Source organism: Pseudomyrmex gracilis, unplaced genomic scaffold (assembly GCF_002006095.1).
Source record: "Pseudomyrmex gracilis isolate BER0280 unplaced genomic scaffold, ASM200609v1 scaffold_27, whole genome shotgun sequence".
In the NCBI taxonomy this organism is placed as follows: domain Eukaryota; kingdom Metazoa; phylum Arthropoda; class Insecta; order Hymenoptera; family Formicidae; genus Pseudomyrmex; species Pseudomyrmex gracilis.
Genome location: NW_018020611.1, coordinates 398,951 through 420,393, shown reverse-complemented (window position 1 = coordinate 420,393; position 21,443 = coordinate 398,951).

Genomic DNA, 21,443 nt, shown 5'->3' with positions numbered 1-21,443 from the left:
ACACGTTCCAGTCTGCCGTAAAGTTCTCTCTATTCGATTTTCACGCGCGCTTCGTCGTCGAATCCGAGTTCGAAGCCGAAATAACTTTCAATCCCAATTCGTATCTTAAAGTTGGAGAAACGGCGTTACATTTATATTCGAGGGTGAAAAAGAAAACCCGCAAGTATTGCGCGGAGATGATTTTGCGCGGACATGTCCCGTTCGAATCGACATGTGTCCTTGTGCGGTAGTCGAAACCGAAGCGAAATGATTCGAATTTCGTCGCTTCCGAACGCCGAGCGAGAGAAATCGCGCTCGATGTATATATGGGAACCGTGAGGAATTAATTGTCGAATTAAGACCCGAGTGTGAGTCACGCGCCGATCGATCGCGTTAATGGAATTCGCAACTTCCGCGTGCCAGTGTGGCGATAGAATAGAGGATTCCACGTGGGATATTGACTAACGATGATTTCCGTACGATCGAGAGATGCGTTGAAATCAACGCTGCTTGATAGCTCAATTATCCGATTGTTGCTCGCGAGCTTTAATCGCTTGGGTGGAAATTCGCCGCATAAGGCGAGACGACGAATTTCCGATCAATTTTGATGTAAACGAATATATAAGAGAAGAATATAAAATTCACAAAAACTTGTCATATTTAAATTCATAAATATCGCACACACAAATTAATTACCGTTATAAAATATTGCTACTAAAGAGCAAAATTTCATAAATTCTACCAATTTTGCGCGCGATAGGAAATAATTTTACCTTGCACCGCTTATACAGTATAATTTAATAAAATACAAATAATTATATTCAAAAGTAATACATTATCAGTAACCATTGACCTTTTGTTAAAGATCAATGACCTTCAGCGAAAGGTCAATGAACTTTGACGAGAGGTCAATGAACTTTGACGAAAGGTCAATGAACTTTGACGAGAGGCTTTTCTGTCATTATTTACTTTCTCGATCGACTGATTCTATTCGACTCGAACAACCAACTAACCAATCAGCAACGCGGAAAAGAGGCGACAATAGATGGGATACATTCGACTCAAAAACGTGCAATTTGCAGTACACATAAAATTTTTTTATGAGGGATATATACATACATATGTGTGTGCATGTTATTCGTACGTAATTCTCGGATGAAGCCAGCGTTGCGATAAAATAATATTTGACGACGACACGAGAGTCTTCTCTAAATAATCTTGACTCGAGGAGGCTTACATTGACGACAGGAAACCGCCGTCTTGCGGACAGTAATCCGGGCTTTGCAAGTCAAATCGTGAAAATGGATTTTCGGCAAGGATCAGGAAGCAAGGAGAATCGCCGAGACCGGCGCGGCGGCGGCGGCATTCACTACTTGCAAATTCCAGATGCCGCGAAGTTAAACTACTTAAATGTTTAGTTTCGTGAGAGAAGCGAAGTTGGTTTGGTGGAATATGCGATTCCGGGATTATAGAAATTTCGCCAACACAGTCAGCCAGTGCGGTAGAAAGAAGCGAGAAGATTTTTAAGTGTTTATACATTTTAATTTATACGAGATACAAACGCGCAACTTGAATCTTCGCGCGCGCGATTAAGAATAATTGCGACCACTGTGAAACTGTGTTTATTTCTCACGAGCTGTGCGTTTTTAGTTGATAAAATTTTAATTTTATTTCAACGATTACGAGCGGTTGTGGTGTCTTTATTCTGTTCCACCTAGGAGCTAATGGTAAGTGAAAATTATCCACTTAGTAGCACAATATCTTGTCAAATCTTTTATCTTTTAATTAATGTAGTCGCGGGATATATAATTACAAAACTAGCGTCCGAGCGTGCGCAACGTTGATGGTAGTTTATTAACTCTTTGTTAAAACCTCAATGGCGAAAGGAGTAATTTATATTCCGGGGGGAGGGGGGGGCGAAGATAATTAATCGTAAGTGCGGCGTCGACAAAAAAAAAAAGGAGACTCCGAGAGACGTGCTTTTGTTCCGTGAACTTCTTAAACCGGCGCGCCACGCCGGTAAGAAAAATTTGCAAAACTTGAGTCGATCGCTAAATAAGCAAGATTGTTGGCAAGATCTTGGCTCTTCCCTTGGCTTCCTCGTGGTTTTCCTTAATTAAGGATTCCACTCATTACCATTGCGGCAAACCACCTCGACCCCTTTCCGCCGTAAGTGGACGAGATGGGGCGGGTGTGCAGCAAGAAAAAGAAAGAAATTTTCATTCTCCAGATTATGGCGTTTTTTCCGGCTTAGAGCCGGATGGAAACTTGTATCCCACGAAGACGATGACGCACATGACGCTAACAGCCTTCCGCCCCTTCATCTCGACATCTTCCAACGCAACGGATTACAGCTACGTCAGAGGGAAGGAAATAAATAATGGCGGAAGAGTAATCGCGTTGAAAAAATTAAGGTAGATAAATGAATACGAAGTCTAAGACGTGCAACCAAAGAAAATGACGTTGGCGTTATTTTTCCTTCCCCCACGTCTGCTTGACTGTCATAATAGATAAAGTTTATGACGGTCGTAAAATGTATTTAAAACAAATTGTACAACTTCAAGACAAAAAAAAATGTCTCACATTAAAAATGATTTGAAAAGTTCTTGTTTCCTCTCTTGCTTGTGAATTTCGTGTCGAAATGTCTTCAGCAAAGTGTCTTCACAAGCACACATGTCGAATAGATAAGAAAGAAAATACACTTCTTGTAAATAAGAAGCTCATCACACAGGGATTGTAGTCTTTGAGAAAGCATAAAACTGATAATTTTGCCTGCGATGAAAATACGACAAACGCGTTCTCTCGAAGACGAGAGGCAGGAATGCAACAATAAGTAAGCAAAAGAAACTCGGTGCGGGAGAAACAAATATTTTCAAGACATAAGAGATACTCGAAGGGATACGTCGTGTAGAAGCGGCCATTCTTCTCTTTCACGCCCTTTCTTCGTTCTTTCTCTCTAACGGAAAAGGAGCTGCAATCAATACACACGTCTTACCTTTCACCTTCTTTGCCGCCATCTCGTTGCGCCTCGTCGTCCTTGTTGTTGAAACATTCCGACAACTTCTCGCGCATGTATAACACCATCATAGGTGCTTCTTCGGGATCATCACTTTTCTTCGATCGATCATCCGTTTGCGAGCGCGCTTTCTATGTAAAAAAAAAGTGCGTATAGAGAAAGGACATAAAACCTTTTCTGCTCGGGGAACAAAGAAACGCGAAGCAAGTTCATGTGTCCCGAGACTCATAAGAAGTTCATCTACTTGCGCGCAAAGTTGCTACTCGCAAACGAATTACTCTCCCGCGACATGCTCGTCCCAGCGTGATAGTTTCGGGTTTGCTTTTATTATTTCCGAGATAGAGCTCGCGAGCTTTTATGCGAGAAGACCTTCACCTGTGACAGCGGAAGAGAATAAGAAGCAGAAAAAGAAGCAAATAAACTGCATTGACATAAACAAAGTCAACGCGCGGAAGTTTATTTGAACTCGTCTGTTTTATTCTCGAGATGTAAGAAAAATCGACGCACGTGATTCGTCGTGTCACGCTTGTTAATAACGGACTCTTGAATTTGCTATCGTTCAATATTGATACACTTTACAGGAATTTAATCCGGAGATCCGGCAAGGTAAAAGAGAGAGGTGGGAACGAGATTCGCGTGACGGGAGAGAAAATTTTATCGATACTCGCTCGCTTTTCCACGGGAGAGAATCGCGCCGCTGGTAATAATAATACTCGATGATAAACAGTACCGCCTCGTATCCTGTAGCTGATAAAATTTTAATTACAGCAGCGTGCATGTATTCGGTAGATTATGAACCTTAATGCGATTAAAAGTTGGATTTCCGTTCCCGGAATAAACGCGCGGCACGATGATTACATCTCTGTTAAGACGCGGTTATGCAAACGCTAATAATTGTTATTAAGTAGCCCGAAGTTTATATTGCCGTCGATAAATCAATTTCACTCCTCGCCATGCTCATCGTGACGTTGCATTATATTTTAATTCACATTAGCGCCTCGCGTCTGATATTATACAATACTCGACGCACGATGCGCTTTTTAAAGTAACATCCCTCTCCTCGCGGGTGCAAAATTCTTCGTTCCGCGTCTTAAAGAGCGACGTTCTTTTTGTCGCGTTTCCTGCAGTTTTTAACTTGAACCATTAGCGGAAGAGCTTCGTAGAATTTGATTAAATAGTAGATTAGACGTAATTGCTAAAAATCACAGGGATATTTTTGCTAGCACGCCCGCTCTTTGAAGATTAATGGACGCGACAACTTTTGAAAGCAAAGTTAGCTGGACCAGTCAAAAAAAAAAAAAAAAAAAAAAAAATCGATGTAACACGTACACATACACATTTGGAGGCGCATACGGCAGTTTTATGTACATACGCGTATTACGCAAAGTTAAACTTTTATCAGGGAAATGGACTAGAATTTCGTTTACCTTATTGCAGAAGTGCTTTACATTGATATTTCTCCTCGAGACCTCTTAACAGTAAACAGAAACAAGTCCTTTTACAAGTGATATTTCCGAGCCTACGTAGCAAAAAAGTCCCGACGTCTGGAAAAGCGAGGAAAACTCTCTTGCACTATCCATAAATCATTTCTCTCCGCTTCTCTCTCTGAGAATAAAGTCAGAATAGAACAAACTGAAAACTACATGTTTCGTATGTTTGTTTGTCCGTGTCTTTACGTTTTTACATCAGCTACGTACATATTAGAATTGAAATTTTTACTTGACGTGATTTCTGATAATAAAATCAGTAAATAAATTCTTAAAGATTTATTTAATAATTATTAAATAAAAATAATAATAAATATTGTAAACCGTTATATTTTTCTCTCTATTGTTGTAAACTACGCAAGCTCAACAGAAACCTTCGTCGTCCCTTTCTTTCTCGGCTCAGTTACGCAGAAGAATCATAATAACTTATACGAGGGGCGAATCTGCCGAGGACATACACAAATGCGGGGCGAATGACACTGATGTTCAGGGACATTAACTTCTGCCTACGCTCGAAAAAGGGCGCAGGACACGCGCGCGGTGATAACTCCCCTGAATAACAGATTAAATATCGTCGTAGATTAAGAAAATCTAATGACACACACACACACACATACTTACAACCCCTTTGGATCCTTCAGCGGATTTGCATTTACATTCCCGTAAGTCGCTCATAAATATGATGATGCTGAAAGAGAGACTGAATTTAAGATCATAGTTGGTTTGCTGAATATTAGAGAACATTAAATAACATCATGAGAGGTAATATCTCGAGAATATTAAATAACATTATATTCATTTGTATATGCTTGCAGCAAGAGCGGTTCTCTTTCTCCGCGGATGAAATACACGTACACACGTTACGGAATTTGAGAAGATCGTGAATCGAGAGAAGACACGCGAAGGATGGAAAATTTCGCGGAAACGCGCGCGTCGGTACGATTACACCTTCGCAGGATCATCGTTCATGACGACGCGCTCTTAGCCGTAGTGGGTAGTTAGGCTCGTATTACATTTACGCGACGTGCCGCATTAATTTATTATCCCGTAGTCGCGTTAGCCGTGGCTATGCCGGTGCTCCCGTTACAGGCACTAAGGTAATTATAACTCAACTCCCGACACGCGAAACTATGCAAAGCCAATCTAAGCCCTGTACCGATCCACGTCCTGCTCCTTTCCCTTCCCGTCACCGTGCGCGTCTCTTGTTCTCGTTTTCTCCCTCGCCGCCGCCACCTCCGGTGCCATCCCTCAGTCTTTCCTTAAAGCTTCCCTTCCGTCGTAAACCGACGTCTTAGATAACGAAGATCGGTGTCGCGTGATGGATCGGCGCCACCTTCCTATTAAATTGTGTCCTGCTCAGGCCGAGCGTGCAGACGAAGAACGAAGCGCGAAGCACAGGGAAAGCTCGTGTTCCATCGGAGCCGCGACATGACGCGCGTATTTTTCGTCGGTCCTCTATGGTTTCATTACGTCGAGATTTAACGGCAGAAATGATGGATGCCACCTTGTCCACCGCGAAATCCGCGCGGTATGAAACGCGCGATTTGACGAACGGTGGATTTTTTTAACTCCCGACGAAAGTGGATACAACGTTAACGACGGATCAGCATTCATTTGTTTCGTCAGCATTGTACAATATATTTCTTGCAAATAAATAATTGTTTGTTTTGAATATGTATTTGCATTCTTTCTTTTTTTTTTTTTTTTTTTTCATTCTCTTTCTCACCTGCCGACAAATCACAGAACGAGCTTTACTCGCTGACCGCGAAGAGGAATCGCGCGTGCGGGAGGAAAAGAAAAACGGAGAGGAGAGAGCCACAAATCGCAGCGACACCGGCGTTAACGCTCGGCGACGCGCGGCTCCAAGCGAACAACGACGGTAACGACCCTCTTAAAGCGGCGCGAAAGTTCGTTTGTCTGATACTTCCGATACATTAAGCCGCGGATTTGTGACTCCGGCGCGGAATTCGGATTAGCAAAATTGCATTTTACGGCTCGCGGGCGCATTCCGGGGTACATAAATTTACCGCGAGACTACGCGCGTCCTCGCCTCTCCGCGATCGATCCGTGCGGCCGCGCGCCCGTCTTCTTCCGCGTTATCGTTTCGCATTTCGCCGACGCTTTACGATCGCCGGTGGCATAAGTATCCCACGATCGGAATCTCCATCACATCGCGAACGTCCGAAGAGAAGCTCATGTCGATGTAACACACGTCTACGGAACGCTAGGGTTAGCGTCTTTCTTCTCGCGGGTAATGGAAAATTTTGATGTGAGTTTATGGAAATCATAAATCTTCCGAGCGAGGTAAAGGATTTTTCAAGTCGGGTATTGAATTCGCGGTTTACGGAAATGCATTCGTTTCTCGATGTAGAACTTTTCGAAATAATGATTGAAGAGGAGAGAGAGAGAAAGAGAGAGAGCGAAAGAAAAACGGAAAAAGTAAATACGTGACCGAATTGCAAAATGGCTTGTAAGTGTAGATAGTTGCACGATATGCAACCTATATATAAAATAATGCTTGTAACATATATCTTTCCATTTGCAATCTCGTAATTTATTTCAATCTGTTTTTTTTTTCTAAATAAATATTCTTTCGAAAAACACAATATTGTTTCAAACGTGAAAAAAATTAAAATTATGAAAAAATAAAAATATAATATTGATTATAGTAACTTCCTCAATATAAATATATACTATCCATAAGACAATAAAAATTAAAGTACTACTTCTCTCTTATACAAAAAAATTTGTTGAAGCGAAAACTATCGAGTGTGTCGAACTCGTTTGACCCTTGCGTGAAGCGTTTCGTTTGATATTGCGAGCGCGGCGTTGCAATAAAGCAACACCGAGCACAGCTAGGCTTGATGAAACTTAATTCCACCTCTCATACGTCCGACGATTTTATATTTACGCGGACGTGCATGTTTTATTCAAAGACGACGATGTTACGTGCCATCTTCCGAGAGTCTTCGTCCTTCCTCTCTCGGTCGGAGGGAAGTAATGCGGATTGCCCTTTCATTCGGAGCTAAAATTTATAGAGGTCCCTGCGGCGTTTTCCCTTAAGAGAGATTTTAAAAATGCAAAAATTCTTTCTCGCGCGCGCACGACCGCGTTGAATTATGCGCGGCTTCGTGTTCGCGTCGCTATCCGGGCCACTGTAGCGCGCGTCGCGCAAGAAATTGAATTACGATCCGTTGAATACAATGGGAATTAGCGAGCTTACGATTCGTTTCTTTTTTTCTCTCTCTCTCTCTCTCTCTCTCGTACATTTCACTCTCCCGACTATTTTACAAACGATTTAATCCCCCGAACAGTATTCGTCGATATCAGCCTGCCACTGATGAGCTTGAATGAGAAAATTATGAAAACAAAATAGAATCTTCTCCTCCTATATAAAAAAATCCATGTGTACCGCGAAGTGCGCGTTTCGGAATCGAATCTATCGCATCTATTGTTGCCTCTTTTCCGCGTTGCCGATTGATAGGTTGATCGAGTCGAGTCGAATCAAATCGAATCGGTAAGATCGAGAGAGTAAATAATGACAGAAAAGCGATTATGACAGTTTGTCATATACGTGGAAAAAATTAAAAACGTGACTAAAGTAAAGTCATGTGACAGGAAAGAATAGAAAAACAACACGTGATTAAAGTAACATGACTAATTTATATTATATATAACATTAAATAATATATATTATACATATATATAATTTATTATATATTTATAATATTATATTTTATATTGTATTATATGTATTATATATATACTACAGTAAGGTGACCGCGGCGGGGTCACTGACCTCGGTCACGCGACCGCGGCGGGGTCACTGACCAGGCCGCGCGACCGTGGTGGGGGGGGGGCAGGTCACTGACCTCGGTCACGCGACCGCGGCGGGGTCACTGACCTCGGTCACGCGACCGCGGCGGGGTCACTAACCTCGGTCGCGCAACCGCGGCGGGGTCACTGATTTTGAGCACGTGATTACGATATTTATATATATATATACATATATACATATATATATATATATGTGTGTGTATTATATACAGTTATAGAATATTATATATAATATATATAATATTCTCTCTTTTACTTTTTTCCCTGTCATGTGACTTTAATCACATGGTGTTCCATTCTCTTCGTTTTCTTTTATTTTTTGAGTTTGATTTTCATGCGTTATGTCTGACATCTCTTATATGTACATTATGTGTATTATATTGTTTGTAAGACGTATATACCAGCTGTCATTGCGGTGACAGGTTAAGTTTACTGACACTACACGTTAAAATAAAAGCAATAATAGCGTAGCGCGCGCCTGTGTTGTGTCCTACCAGAAAAAGCGTGAGTACATAAATAATCACAATCGATTCTATCGATATTGATTGTTGCCGCTTTTATCTCAACGCTAATTGTTCCTCGGATATGTTTCTCGATTCATGCCATACGAATCAAGAGGCACAGTAGTGCCTCACGCCGTTCGAGCGCGACATTGTTGCACGTGTCTTTAAAAACTCTAATTTTAAACGATACTTATCTTTAATTTTCTCGAAGCAAAATGTGACAAATTAGAGCGGTAACATAATTTCAACTCGTGTCACGACGCGTTGCGCTCGTACATCTTGAAAATCCTTAATTAACTGTCCGGTTGAGGAGGGAATTGAGCGTGAGACGTGCTCAAAGACACGGACTTACGAGCCCGATCAGTCTGCCGATATATTTTACGTATGCCGTGCGACCACAGCTCACTCGGTTACGAAACGACGTTGTAATATCGACAGGCGCGCGTTGTATATCGCGACAGGATTTTCCGTGCCGGCGACGTTATCGACGTAAGGCGCGATATAACGACGCCACGATATGGCCGCTATACGTTTTGTCCTGCTCGCGTAACCGGCGAATGTTCTGCGGCGTGTCGTGGGAGCACTCCGTTGGATTTTTTATACGGTCCGACCGCCGAAGCTTGTATTATATAGAGACCGTGCGGCCGCCTCGCTGGGAATTATATTAAGGGTAAGATAGCGGAGACGTTGTCTCGAGGGAGGCTTCGCGCGGGCGCAGCGAGCCGAGTCTTCCCAGGGAACGCGAAACGTTCTCGTGTTCCCGTCTTGGATCCGTCAAACTTGAGAAAATTATGCCTCTCTGTGTGGCTGTCTCTAACGTCATTATAACGATAAAAGCGTGTGTTAAGGGTTATTCAGTTTGTTAATTTATTTAATGTTTTATTTATGTTTTATTTATGTTTTCAAATTTCTTTTAACAAAGATTTTAAACAAAAACTTTTTTAACAACATACGTGTTAACACTTTCGTAAATCTTTCTCCGAAAATTCAAAAACTTTAAAAACTTTCACTGGAAAAATATAGAATGTAATATTTTTACGATGCTCGAATAAACTCGCGCGAATAGTTCAAGCAATCCTTAGATAAATGATCGTGTAGTAGAGGATCTGGGGCATCTTCTATTCTACAGAGAAATAGAGAAGGATGAAAGAGCGAGAGGGCGATATACCGGTTTACGAACGTCTGATTTCGCATACCGGAACGGATGGCGACAATATTTTCCAGAGCGACGAAGTGCCGGATGAGCGAGAGGTGGCGCGTATACGTAACGGCTGTGTACACACATCCGGGCCGGAGAGGCTGCCAAGGCGAGGGATGAATTCGCGAGAAAGGGATGAGAACCACGTATATACGGGGGAGGTGCAGCGAAGGGAGACGACGTGTCGAGACGGGAAAGCGAACGGGACGCACCGATAGCGCGAGGATGCTCGAAGAGGTGCGAAGGGTGATTCGGGGAAAACGCGGTTTCCGGGGTGGGAAGGAGAGAGAAGAAGAAGAAGGTGGAGGGTTAGCAAAGCAGGGGTCACGTTCCATGGAAGTAACTTGGCCGGCAAAGCCTTCGGGACTATCAAACTTTCGGCTTGATACATCGAGTCCTGGCAACTTCGCTCCCTCCCCTCCCTGCGCTGCGTTCGCTCCTCTGCGTTCATTTCGATTCTTCGCCGTTTGCTTATCCTCTCTCTTCTTCTTTCTCGCCCTCGTTTCTTTCTGCTTCTTTTTGCGCGCACAGACTGATCAGACTCCCATTGTGATTCGTAACCGGCGCGAGATACCGTCGGACTTCTTCGAAGATACCGCCGGCTCTATTTGCGGCCGTTAAATACGACGGCAGGTACAGGGGCCGAGAACCGATCTCGTACCTCATACCTCCGAGTGATCAAGGAATGTGTGGACCAGGCGTACCGCGTGGTTTTATTGGCGGTCGTTTATTGAACGTCGGCGAAAGAACGCGAATTGTTGCGTCGAGATAACACATCCGTGGGACATAAACGTGCCTGTCGATCGAGATGAAAGGTTCATCTGGAAGATTGATCGACGTGGATTCCTCCGAGAAAATTTTTTCGCAAAAAAGCGATGAAATGCAGCGCTCCAGACGTGATATATAAAATATAATCAAATGACGCTGAAGTTTTTGAGATCGAAAAAAATCCTTTATTATACAATTCTTGACATAAAAATATACTTGATTAAACAATCGGTTTGAAATGTTTTCCAGAAAATTATTGCCACACAACTATTTGTGTACCCAGTGACAGAGTGACATAATACGAAACGCCTGAAATTGTCATCGCGTGAAACCTGGTTGTGAAACATGTAGATCATTGACAGGCGCCGCGCGACGTCCGACCAAAGTCGAGTCCGTTCTACTTAACATGATTCAAATCATGTTCACGTCAGAGAAATCAGAGAATAATAATAACAGAGAATAATTGTAATCGCATTTAACACAGAAAGATATCACTCAGATTTATACTTTTGCTGAATATTCATTTCTCGGATAAAAGATTCTAAAAAAAACACTAGAATATAAATTTGTTTTATTTCTCAATACTTACGTTGAATAATTGTACTTTGCGGATACGCGTATAATAATCTCGAACAAGCGCGCAAAAGGGAGAAACGAAAGAAAAGTAATTATCTCGCTGAAACGGGTATAACGCGAACATATAGATAAGTAGACATCTTTCGGGGGAATTCGCGAAGCGGAAAAGGAAGGAAGAAACGGCGGACACGGTCGGTTGTTAGGCATAAGTGGACACAGCATTCAAGATAAAATACGAGCTTCGCAGCCGGCAACGAGGGTTGGAGTCGCGAGGACGGGCTATTAGATTATGGGTGGTCGAACAACAAGATTGCGGACGCAGGGAAGGAGGTGGTCCATTAGTTTCGCCAGCCGTATCTTACGTTGTGTAACTGGGTTAACAATTTGGCGCTCTCGTTTATTGCCGTCGACCACCGTATCTCTCGAACGTGAGCTGAGCACGGGGATCGGCGACGTTGCCGACGTTCACGACGCGAGTTCGAGAAATTATGCAAAACTGTTCTTTCCTTCGTAACATAAACAAAAAAGAGAAACGTCCACGTCGCGCTGTTATTTTTTTTTTCTAAACTCAACTTTCTATCGATTCGAGACGTATATTGAAATGTCAACCAATTCGTATACGGCTTTCCCCTCACCCCTACTCTCCAACGCAACGATTATTTATTGCGATGCAATATCGCAACTACAACAGCGGCGCGTAGACGTACGGAGTTTCGACGTAAGTTGGAGACCGATGAAAGTTTTATTGTTTACCGTCGCGAGATAAAATAGAACTTTCTTCACATATCCGCGCGTTCACGAAAAATCTACTTCGGAATATCTCATAAAGGAAGACGAGGTTCTACGTCGAACGCGAGATTGCATTTGTGTTTGTACTGGTGGATGGCGTGCGATTCGATTTTCATTGGCAAACAATTGATGTACGACACGAAATGAAAGATAACGATTCGGCTCGCGGCGTCGCTGCGGGCTGCGCTTGTTCCTGTTTGTTTGTCCTTTCATCGTGCATCAAGGTAGTGGTATAACCAGCTGTTTATGGAGACGTAAAAACGCAAACGTACGAGACGAAAGTATTAGCAGTGGCGAGCGTTTTCCGCACAAAGATGTGATAAAAAAAAAAGAAAAAAAAACAAATCAGTCGACTGTATTTTCCGAGCGAATTTTCTTCCCCGATTCAAACGCGCGCGGCGAGCGATGTCGGTCTTTATTCGACGTACGAGCGAGGAAAGAAAATATCGGGTATCAAATAACTGCATACTTACGTGCGCTCGCGTGCCCGGCGGAATTAAATTCCGTCGAGACACTGGAGAGTGCTCTCGCCGACTTTTTCGGGACATTGCATGCGAGAATAGCGATTTCACCTTGACGCAGAACCACGTTCCTTCGTTTCTGCACGAGTCTGTGGTATCCGACACTCGTTCTCATGGTGCTCGCGATCTCATCTTCCTCGTCCATTCTGTGATCGATCTAAAAATAAAAGAACAAGCAGATTCTTTTTTCGCTGTTATATTACCAATTAAACAAAAAAAAATCTCAACGTGTTTAAAGGTGACTATTTACTAAAGTAACAAAAACTAAAAATATTAAGTCGCAGAGAGAGAGAGAGAGAGAGAGAGAGAGAGAGAGAGAGAAGTGAGAGAAAGAAAGAGACAGAGAAATGTTCTAAAGAGTACAATTCTATACGTCACAAGCGAACGATCAATTCGCGGTTTTTTTCAATCTACTGACGAAGGATACCATTGCGATCCTTTTAACTTCCTCGAGTACTCGCTGTATCCTGCGCGAGCGGCAGTTCTTTAGTTTCATGGTATCCGGATCGGCTGAAGTGCCTCGGATTAAACGGATCCGGCTCACCACGCGAAGGCACTCTTTCCCTCTCCCCCTTCCTCTCAGGAAGGAAGACGTTTAAGGGTTTTACCTCTTTGCCAGGCACTCGCAATAATTTTCTTACAGTCCGCTAGCCCGTCCGGTTCCCCTACGCGCTATCTCTCTCTCTCTCTCTTTTTCTCTCTTTCTCTCTCCTACTCTCTATTCTCTCTCTGTTCTCTCCCTCCCGGCAGGGATACACACTCCGAAAATTTTCCAGCAATTCCGCTGACTGCTGTTAGATACGCTCACGATTCCCTCCGGGACAGAGACAAATGTAACCGTTGCACGCCTTGCACGAAAAATAGCTGCTTCTAATTTTTGTTTCTTCTTCGCTTGTCTTTCTCTCGATTTTTCCCTCTTCTTTCTTTCGCGTAGTCACGTGTGTGTGTGTGTGTGTGTGTATGTTACATCAACGCGCGGAATAACAACGCGGAACACACAAATTGTCACAAGCATATTGCGTATACTTTCACCAAAGTGTCGAAATGAATTAATAATGTATCTGACGTGCGCGTTACATGTACATACATACACACGCGCGCACTACTTCGAAGTTGAACATTAACTGCGAAAACATACGAAACATCGACTACTATGTGAAACAACGTGGTGCGGCGCGACGCGTATGTTAACCGCGTTAATACCGCACAAACAAGTTGTTTTCGCGTATATACGCGGCTTGAGGAACAAAAGGGCCTCGACGCGATTCATGCGCAATATTCTGGGCGATATACAAGACCATATTACGGTGGCGCGCGTACATCCGGAGAGAATTGGCTCGCTACGCCAAGAACGTGTTCGTCGAGCTGGCGTGCTTCGCCGCGGAATGCATCGCTTCCGCAGCGAGTGCAGTCCGATGTTTCGTTACAGTTCGCTTGCAACGTCAGGTGAAGTATTCATCCTCCTCTTCCTTCTCCCTCTCCTCCCTCTCCTCTTCCTCCTCGTCGTCCTCCTCTTCCTCCCGCGCGAGCTGCGTCACGTAGTTCTCTTCGCGCGCGCGAAGGAAGGAGGGAACCGCCTGTCCTAATCCTCGGGAAGAAAACAAAGCGAGAAAGGGGTTGGGCCGCGCGTATCCTCGGAAGAGCGGAGCGACAATACCTCGGTGTTTTTATAATACCCATCCCCCCCGGCTCCCAAAAACGTTTCTCAAAATAAATGCCTTCCTTTTCAAATCCACCCTCGGATAGCTCGTAACAAACAATGCCGCTCGGGGGAGGAGATTAATCGCGAATGTTGAGATGCCTTTTACAGTTGCGTGGGACGATTTGATAGTGTTCTTTTTTTTTTCGAAAGCTTTCTGAGTGAATGCGTAGAATCTAGTGAGAATAAGCGTTGCGAGAGCGAAAGTACAAACGTCCCGTCCAAGTAGTGCTTGAAAATCGCGACATTACGTACCTGTACATAATTCCGCAACGTTACGTTTTAATTAAATATGAAACATGAATGTACTTTTATGGTTCGCATATTACACGAATCATATTATACGAAAATGACAAAAGATCTGAGTATTAAAATAAGAAACGTGGCGGACGCCGTAATGGTCGCCATTACAATTTAGAAGTACGCTTTTATATCTCCCTGATGTTATTGCCTCACATGTTGTAAGAGCGGCGAGCTTCTGGTGTATCGTTTCGAAACAAATGGCTCTTTTTGATCGCGCGACTCTTGATATATCCTTCGTCGCGCTCTTCAGATGGACGAGGGCCAACGGAAACGAACGAGAAAAAAAAAATCGCAAAGGATAAGGAAGTGTAAGAACAGTAAAACGTCGTTTATGGGCCGATCGGATGAAAAGCTCAGTGAATGCTTCTCTCATCCCCTTTCCACTATATTTCGCCCGGAATAGCTTCGTATCTGGACGTACGCTTGAGACTTCCATAGGGGAAGGACACGGGACACATTATAATTTCCCATAAAACGCTTTACGATGACAAAACGCCGTGAACGTCTTCCTGTGTGACGGCCATCGTAGGAAGTTATAGTTTCAGGGACGATCTCGCAATAAAACCGGTCTATCCGCGCATGTGTAACGCACGAAATAATCTTTTCTCATTCTTCGTGACATTGCAAATATTATTCAAGTTACAATAACCTCGCGTGTTTTGTTGTTTATTGTTTGTTCGTTACTCACACCGCGTAGGGAGAAAACCCGCAAGATTTATCGTGAGATATTGTTAATTAGTGAAATCTGCATATTGAGCGTCACAATAATACGAATAATGAAAAAAGTTTAACCCAAGTTTCTGAAGATAAAAAATTACAGTAAAAAAAGTATTAAATTATTAAGTAAAATAATACAATAATGATTAAGTAAAATATCGTTAATCATTAAATAAAATAATATTATATTTGTTATAAAAAATCGATTTGGTAAATGGGATTCAGATAACCTATTCAATTTTGTAGAATATCCCATATTTCGTTCGTGCGGCTTTGTGAAATTACCACAATATTGAATACGTACCTCCGTCTGCTTCTCTCTGGAACCGGACACTTGCGTCGGCATCTTCGAGAGAAACCGCAACGGCAATTTATCCGAGACGCCGGCGGTTTTGAGGGGAAATCAGGGACGCTGCCCCTGAAGACGAAGGGACGAAAGAAGAAGACGAGACGAATGGTCGTTCTTTGCTTTTTTTTTTTTCATTTTTTTCAACAGGAACGTACGTTTATTTTGCACTGAGCAGAAATACAAGCTATTCATGAAAGATGAGGTTACAGCGGCCGCAAGCCCCCGCCCTTTTCCTCTCCACCCCCACCCTTCCACCCTCCGCGCGCACATTCACAGAGTTCTTCTCGCTTAACATCTCGCAACGCCTCTTCCTCCCGTCCCCGCCACCTCTCGTTGTATCTCAACCCTCCCTCGACCCTTCCGTGTTTTAACCGACGCATCACAAATCATCCCTCGATCCTGTGATCTTTTCCTCACCACCGCCTGGATGTAGAGCAAGATAATAATTATACATGTACATGTAATTACATTTGTGCATTAATATAATTTAATATACATACATGATATATATATATTATATCTTAGAAAATAAATATATGTATTTATATATATATTTCAATATTTTCGTTTACTCCGCCTCTTTCGTGTAATTCTCCTTAAAAAATAACGATATTTAGAGTACGCTACGGTGTAATGTAAGAGCCATCAAGAGAGGAAAGAAAAGAATGAAGAGGAATGAAGTGCTGCGAGGCGGGCCCGAGCCGCTCATTTTCTCCTCTTCTCGCGCACACGCTTCGTGTCATACACACACAGCCCCTCTTCCTTTTATACGCGCGTACTTTCCCGCCTTTTAATTCATTCAATTTCTCATTCACACACTCGCTCTACTTCGCTCGTCCCTCGCTTTCACCCTCGTGCAACGTTTCTTCTCTCTTTTCGTTGCGTTCGCGGTGTTTCTTCCACTCCTTCTTTCTCCCTTTCAATCTAATACACGCTTAGGTGCATTCGCGGACAGAAACACACACACATACACTCACGCATACACACACTCTCGCTCTCTCTCTCTCTTTCTCTCTCTCAGACTCTCTCTCTCTCTCTCTCTCTCTGTCATTCTCTCCCTTTCTTCCAGCCATAACCATCGCAATGGATACAGTCATTTTCACACTAGGCGGGTTAGATATTTTCTGATAAGTTTCTTGCGCATTTTACAAGGCAAACGGATCGAAAGGTGGCGATAATTCTCGAGTCAAAGGGTAGCTAATGCATTTAAGCGTTAAGTAGACATCAATTAACGGACAATGTAACGACTACGATCGTCGTGGATCAATGAGGGCGATGAGACTCTCCTAAACTGAGACGACAAACACGGAAAAAGGAAACCAAGTCTTTGTTGCTGAAATTTAGCGACTTTATTTCCATGTTTCTCCCGCTCTGCAACATCCTCCTCGACGTACACAGTGCAAAACACCAAGTGTATCTCAACGTTGGCGAATATCGCGAACGACTCATCACTCACGCATACATCTCTCGCGCGCGCGTTTTTTTTTTTCAATCGCACGTTACCGAAAAAAAAACAAAAATAGAGTATTTATTACAAGGATTATATATTAATTAGCGAACGGGCCGGCCCTGACGCTAATTTTCCCACCTAATAATAATAATATTTATAAGAAAGCTCGCGCGCGAGATTTGATTCAATTTGGCTTTGTCGAATCGATTCTTCAGTCCCAATGCAACCCCCTCTTCCCGAACGAGGCTGTGAGAACGCGTCGTGACGCGGATTCGCGCAGCTCGGCTCGCGTAAAATCGGAAGGAAGAAAAAGTTCGCGCGTGCCGAGTGCGATCCGCGCGAGAGACGTTTTGACAATCGCGTGCGTCCCGAATTGCGAGGACGCGACGCGAAATGTCGGCTCTTAAGAAGGACTCGTGAAAGCAGGCTCACTCAAGCACAATGAGAAATTTGTTTATTAATGGTAATTATTTACAAAGCGCGGCCGGCCCGGTCGCTCCGATAGCCGAGAAGAAGCGTGCGCTTTTTTTTTTTTTTCGACAACGCAAAAATCTCTAGGCAGACAACAATTATAAATCGACGAGAAACGTGGCGCGCGCGAATGAGGGATACATAACACCCCGGGTAACATTTACATTCGTTGAATTGACCGATCTCTCGGCGAAATAGCGCGCGATTTCAACCGCGCGATTTCGCGCGCGAGAGGATGGAAGCTCTGAAAATAATAAAAATAAAATATCCATCCTCGCGCCACGCCACATCGAATCGACGCGGAGTGTGTCGCATTTCTCTCTTTCTCTTTCTCTCGTGTCGCGAGACTCGATTAACTCCTCGCGTAAGTGACGAAGGTGCGAAAGATCGGCGATTGTGCGGCTGATATCGCTCACTTCGCGGCGCGCATCATCGATCGAGCAGCGATGATCTGTGTGCACACATCGAATCCAAGATTTTGAATCGCAAATTGTAGACACGAGGAACGCTCGATCGGTGTGTGTGTGCATGTATGTATGTATGTGTGGGCGCGTGTACGTGGAGCGATCCCCGTGTACCACGCGCGCTCAATATAAAATATAATTAGTTAACCAAAAAATCTCAATTCATAATATTATGTATACATAACACTATTATACGAATGTAATCTACGTGCTAAAACGTTTAAAACTTAGACGGCATCGTCCGTTTTCATCTTTTTTTCTTCTTTTTTTTTGTTTTGTTTTGTTTTGTTTTGTACAATCGACAATAGAAAAAAGAAAGAACAATACGCAGTAGCGGTAATTATTTCGTAATTTATAATAATATACAATGATGTAACATTAATAATATTTCAGCGTCGTTAATATAAAGGTATAATATATAATAAAGACTCTGTGCAGTAAATAATTTATGTAAAAATTTCCGGCGAACACTAAGAAATCGCACAAAGTTTGATTCTCGCGTCACTCCTCTAACACACACACATTGTATTTGGACGCGTACACCACACACACACACACACACGCACGCACGCACAAAATTATGCACATTATACACATACGCAAGCAAATTACACATACACAATTAGTTGTTTTTCCGTTCGTTTTGTACATCTTTTACGCTCGCATTCTCGCGTTTTGCATTTGCACATTGCCTCGTCGCGTAACAAACTTTCACGCCAGACAGAGTTTTTAGTTTAAACCTTGACCAAAACCTTGTCTGAGCGCTTGCTGATCTCTCCTTCGCGTCGCTTCCCTTTCTGTTCTCCGTTGACGAGTTCAACGTAACGAATCAAAGAAAAGAACAAAAAAGAAAACAAAGCGGAGCTCGACAGAGTTGCGCAGAAACGAGCTACTTGTTCGTATGTATAATATAATATTCACAAAGAACCATTTTGCTTTAAACGGCGCGCGCCTACTAGGAGCCGAGAGAAGCGAATAAGGATCGATAACGTCGACAATTTAACAGTAGACAGTTCCGAGGAAAGCGAGAAACTCGAAAAAAAAACGACTCAAGAAACGCAATTTAGCGCGACTTCAACTTCCCGTTCTCGCCGCGCGTTCCTGCAGCACGTGCGCATCCGCGTGAAAAACATTGCGATTCGTTCTACAGAAAGGCACGGAGAAAAATAAAAAAAAATAAAGAAAAGATCGAGCCACTATGCATCGCGAAACTACTCGAGTCGTCCTTTAGACTCGAGTGGCACCAGTTTCGAGAACGCAAATGGGTTGCATCCCCCGCGCGCGGTTGTATCTTCCATTCGTTTCTTCTTCCCGACGCGTGTGATCGAGAATCGATCTCTCACTTTAAAGAACTCGGTAGTAGTCGCGAGCGTCGCGTCTCTCGTGTGCCTTGCCCGTGAAAATTTGATAGGATCGTTCCCGTAAATATCAGTTCAAGTTAACTGGGATTCGACTGGTTTTCTCTCTCGTTTCTGTTCACACACACACACACATATGCACACACTCTTTCTTTTTCTGTTCAAGAGACGAAGAAACAGTTAAAGCTCTCGCTCAACATTGCTGTCAGTTAAACTTCAATTAACTTCAACATGTGTTTACGGTCCGCGGAAAATTCAAAAATTTTTCCGACCAGCGCCGCGCTGATTTCTCCCTTTAAGCTCGTTCGTACTTCCTTTGACAACTCTCGCCGGATTATAAATTCCCCCTCTGCAAAAAAAAACGTTTCTCGGGATCGGCAAATAGGCCTGCGCAATTAGGCGGGAGCGGTATTTCCGCAAGAGGTTCGTCTTGTTTTTTTTTCTCCACTTCCGTCCACGAGGCGTTCGCTTGTTCTTTACAACGGGGACGTTCGTTGGGGCTCGACACGCTTTCGTCTTTCTTCTCTCTCCCTTTCTTTATCTAACTCACCCCCTCTTTTCCCCGTTACGTCGTCTTTTTTTTTTCTAACTACCAGCCGTAATCCTAACGAAATACTCTAATATATATATATAATATACATTTACATATATTTATATATTTATATATATTTATATATAATAGCCGATACAAATATCACATGTGATCACCTACTTGCGCTCGTTACACGAGCTTCGCTACACCTTGTACAAAACGTCGAGTCTTCGAAGTAAACCAGCGCGTCTCGACTTTTTTATTCTCAAGTCGCGATGAAGTGGTTAAGTCTCAAACCTTTTGGAAAAAAAACGTGTCTTTCTCTTATGTTCCTGTATTTTTTTTTATTTTTTTTTTTATTTTTGTCTTTTGTTTCTTTTTTACGTAAGTCCCTGCGCTTTGTCAGGAAATAAGTTAGTCAGGTTCCTAGAATCGTATACAATGCGTTTCGCGTTTCGTGTTCCTTCTCGTTTTCTGCCCGGTGCGCGCGCGCGCGACTATCTCATCCGATTTTCCTTCGCTGATAACGTCCAAACACTCGCTTCGTAGCACGAGGCTCGCTAAAGTTTATATTTTAAATTTAAAAAAACATGTACAATCACATTTCCGACAGATTAAATTTCGCAGACGACCGCGATACGTACGAACGACTCGTGGCGCGAAACATGTTTACGCGCGCAAATGCCATTTTTTTTTTTTTTCGGAGTACGAGAGCCGGAGATATTTTTAGCGGAAAGGGTCGGGAAAAGACCCTCTGCGTCGGCCTTTCGTCGAACAGTCCCAAGAAATGCAGCGCGAAACGACGCTTGTCTAAAACGGGATATGATCGATAACCAATTCGACCTTTCGCGGAAGATGACGCTGAGTTGTCAGCGGAGAGCAAAGAGCGCGACATCGTAGAAAATCCGATCGTTTATCGATATCAAATGCACATAACTGTTCAGCCGGCAATTGTTTTTTTTTTAGCGTAACTATTGATGATGTTTTTCGTTGTCATGTCACCGAAAGATGTAAAGTATGATAAGAACACAATAATGGAAAACATATACACGGTCATTGTTTACATTTCGAAAGGGTTTTTCGACGGAAGCGTCGAAAAGAAGAAGACGAAGAAAAAAGAAGAAGAAAACCTGACGCCGAGAGAAAGAAGCGACGACTGCGCAAGCGCGTTTTTTTTATTATACAAATTACGTATCTTGACGGCAAAAAAGTTACGATTACAAGAATTACTATCACTTTGCACGTCTACCATTCGTTTCCTTTTACACTTTCCACACTCTCTCTTCCTCTTTCGCTCGCATCTTTCTTTTTATTCGTTTTATTTTATATAGTACAAAATATTCCATTAAAGATCACTTTCGTTAAAACTTTCTCTCTCTCTCTCTCTCTCTCTCTCTCTCTCTCTCTCTCTCTCTCTCTCTCTCTC